Source organism: Octopus bimaculoides, chromosome 6, assembly GCF_001194135.2.
Source record: "Octopus bimaculoides isolate UCB-OBI-ISO-001 chromosome 6, ASM119413v2, whole genome shotgun sequence".
Lineage (NCBI taxonomy): Eukaryota > Metazoa > Mollusca > Cephalopoda > Octopoda > Octopodidae > Octopus > Octopus bimaculoides.
Genome location: NC_068986.1, coordinates 50,327,188 through 50,331,034, shown reverse-complemented (window position 1 = coordinate 50,331,034; position 3,847 = coordinate 50,327,188). Strand labels below are relative to the sequence as shown.

The window sequence follows — 3,847 nt, the reverse complement described above, 5'->3', positions numbered from 1 at the left end:
ATGCACCTATACATACAGGTGGATGTCGGTATGCACATACCTGTACGTATATATGCATATACTCATTTACTATTTGTTTTTATATATATATATATATAGATATATTCGTCCCCATAACTTAGGGCATGGCTGCAGTCTGATGACTAAGATAAATGTAAAAAAGATAAATTCCGAAGATAAAGCGGTACCACAGCATGGCCACAGCCTTTGGGTTAGACTACCAATAAAAGAATGAGGTGAAAAATTAAAACGAAAGACACGAACGAGATACCTATTTTTGTCTCATCGATCGCAGTGTGTGTGTATAGATAGATATAGATATAAGAGAGAGAGAGAGATTGTCAACAATAGGTTAATGAATGAAAGGAAATAATGAGAACGATGAGTTAGAGAAAGGAATGGGAGTTCAGATGGAGAAATGAAAGAAAGACAATAGTCAAAACGATATATGAGAGAAACATTTGTGAGAGAGGGAGGGCGCAAAATTAATTAAAAAAATGAAAGTGATGGAAGGAACGGGTGGTTGACAAGTGAAGCGGGAGAGACAGTGATGAAAATGAAAGCAATAATATTTTTTGTTTTTTTTGTTTTAGTTTTTCCATATTAACAGAAGCAAAGAAAATTGTAGGTCGAAAGAGGAGAAGTAGGAGATGTAAGAAGAAAGGGGAAGTGATCGCTGAAAGCGGAAAAGAAAAAAAATGGATTAATGATAGAAAATATCATCATATTTTCCGTCATACAAGTCGAGGTATAAAGTATTATAAGAGTGAATATGTAATGTAAATATTGAAACATCGTCACTATCTTTCCAAACCCTGTTGCATATCACATGCAATTTTTGGTCCGTCAAAGTTGTCTTGGTGTATAAGTCGACTAGTTCCCTCCCACCAATTTTCAGGCTTTGTGTCTTCAGCAGAAATGATTATTATTGTTATTATTATTGGCACTGCTGTCTTGTCACTGAGGACAGAGCCATTGAATGCGATTGTCTGACGCCACATTCCTGGCATTCTGCTTTTTCCCCCCTTACCACTGCGAACCCGCGTCTTACTTCAACAACAGTTAACAACTAAGCCCAGTAGATCCCTACACCCCCGACGCCAACATCACCCCACTGGAATATGAAGCGTCTCAAACTTACCAAAGACTATACAACAGAAATGATATTTATATATTTTTTTAAAATTAAATTATTGGTAACTGTTTGGTTTGTCAAATTTGTCGACATTATCTGTCAGTAGTTTGAAACATGAGGAGGTGGTGTGGTGGTGGCTTGATGTTTACTCTCAGGAAGAAAGACAAGAGACATATTGCTCAGACGGTTCACCCTTTTCACTTGCGGTGAGCTGGCAGAAACGTTAGCACGCCGGGCGAAATGCTTAGCGATATTTCGTCTGTCTTTACGTTCTGAGTTCAAATTCCGCCGAGATCGACTTTGCCTTTCATCCTTTCGAGGTCGATAAATTAAGTACTAGTTGTGTACTGGAGTCAATCTAATCGACTGGACCCCTCTCCCAAAATTTCGGGCCTTGTGCCTAGAGAAGAAAAGAATATTCTTCAGATTTTGAGTTGAAATAAGCCTTGTGAGTGGATTTGGTAGACGGAAACTGAAAGAAGACCGTCGTACATATGTATATATGTGTGTGTGTGTGTGTGTATATGTTTGTGTATCTGTGTTTGTCTCCCTAACATCGCTTGACAACCGATGTTGGTGTGTTTACATCCCCGTAACTTAGCGGTTTGGCAAAAAGACACCGATAGAATAAGTACTAGGCTTCCAAAGAATAAGTCCTGGGGTCGATTTGCTCGGCTAAAGGCTGTGCTCCAGTATGGCCGCAGTCAAATGACTGAAACAAGTAAAAGAGTATATCTGTGGCTATATTTCAACGTGTCCTATTCTTTTTAAAAGTAACAGAGATGGGTAGAGAGAGAGAGATTTGGTTCTTATTTCTAGTAGGCCGAACTACAACTTCGTTACCTTGCAAGTCCGGAGAATGAATTAAGAGGATTAACAATCCATATTTCCAATGATATATCGAGTAGAGTGTACTTAAGGCGGCAAGGGACTGGATGGCAACCACCCACGCAGGTCATGGCCTGAGATTTGAACTCAGAATGCAATGACTCGGAACAAATACCGCAAGACAGACCATCTAACATTGTAAGAAGATTTCCGCCAGTCCGCTTTGAAAAGGATAAAAGCAAAGTTGACGTTAGTGTGATCTGAACTCAGATGGGAGGGCACCATAAATAACGTGCTGTTCTCGGCCATTTTTTTGTCTTTGAATCTTATTTTAATCTGTAAGACCTCCAAAGCCTTTGAATGTAAATATATATGTATAAAAGAAAAAAAGAAAACCCTCCATTCTTCTGTATTTTTATAATTGAATAATAATACGAATTGTATTTTAAAAAATTAAAATATATGTATTGTAGAAGTATAAGCTATTTATTGCACGTGCTAAGAAGCCCGTCGTGTGTGTGTGTGTATGTGTGTATATATATATATATATGAGTATATGTGTATATACGTACATGTATGTACATCTACATGTATATATAGATACATATCTGGGTACAGGACACGGCAAAAAAAAACGGTGTGTGTGTCCCCACAACCACCACTTGACAACCGATGCTGGTGTGTTTACGTCCCAATAACTTAGCGGTTCGGTAAAAAAGACCTATAGAATAAGTACCAAACTTAAGAAAATTAATACTGATATCGATTAGTTTGACTAAAATTTCTCAAGGGCAGTGCACCAGCATGGCCGCAGTCTAATGACTGAAAGAAGATATGGACCCCACCTATCCACACACAGGCATACGCACAAGGGTCATTTGGGACCACTAGTCTGACGCTCCAACGTCTCAGCTAATCCGCTTGCCTTTTAAAGAAGATCGAAACACACTCAGGTATACACAATACACAGACATGCATACACAAAACAGAATCTCACACACACATACGTACATACATTCGTACACATTTCTCACACGCGCACACACCTGCTTCTTGTGACACAGAAGACTGTTGGCGAGACACCTGTTTGTCTAGACATGGGGGGGGGCACAGAACGAACTACATCTCTCCCTCCCTCCGTTACACACTGTGTTAAAGTGGTCAGCGCAAATGTCACTGACCTCATGGGTCACTGAGAGCATGAGAAGGAGAGAAAAAAAAAAGACAGTGATGAGGGGGTGCGGTGTATTGAAGTGAAATAAAAGTGACATATACTACATTTTGTAAATAGAGGAGGAGAAAGAGAGAATGAGGGTTTGAGCAGAAAAGACAGTGTGCGTGTGTGTAGGAGAGAGAGAACATAACGTATACATACACACACGTTTTAGTCGTCACTGCTGAGTGCGATCAATAAGTTCAGTAATAATCTACACATACAAACACCAACACACACACATGTAGATGAACAAACGAAAGGGATTTCTCGTACTCGCTTGACCTGCAGCCAAATATCACTCAAACTACATTTTGCTGCAGCACAGAATTTTGTCAGTGAACAGGTCGCGGTCTGAAAGCGACGAAAATATTTTGACAAATTAAATTTAAATGTTGAAGTGAATCTAACGGTTTTTGTGTGTTATTTTAAATGGCTTATAAACACCTTCCACGCTGCAATTGTTTCCGTTCCAGCACACGATCTCAGATCAGGTCACTTGCTATGCAAGTACATCTCCGTAATACATTTTATAATCTTAAAAAAAACAGAGAAAGAGAGAGAGAGAAACAGACAGAGAAAGAAAGTGAAAATAAAATAAAGTACAATATTGATTTTCCAGAGCCTTTGGTCCCAAAGCGTTTCTGAAGTACGGATTTTTCCGAAACCGG

The 3,847-nt window shown here is 39.1% G+C and overlaps 1 protein-coding gene and 1 long non-coding RNA gene across 5 annotated transcripts in view; one reads left to right on the top strand and one right to left on the bottom strand.

The window, feature by feature from the left end:
* Positions 1 to 2,348, top strand: part of LOC128248136 (uncharacterized) — a 105,977-nt gene extending 103,629 nt beyond the window's left edge. The window contains exon 3 of the long non-coding RNA XR_008264413.1: positions 594 to 2,348. This is a non-coding gene — a long non-coding RNA (uncharacterized LOC128248136). The remainder of the gene's footprint in view (positions 1 to 593) is intronic.
* LOC106877926 (uncharacterized) overlaps positions 1 to 3,847 on the bottom strand; it is a 441,127-nt gene that overhangs the window by 78,603 nt on the left and 358,677 nt on the right. The gene's annotated exons all lie outside the window — the stretch shown is intronic.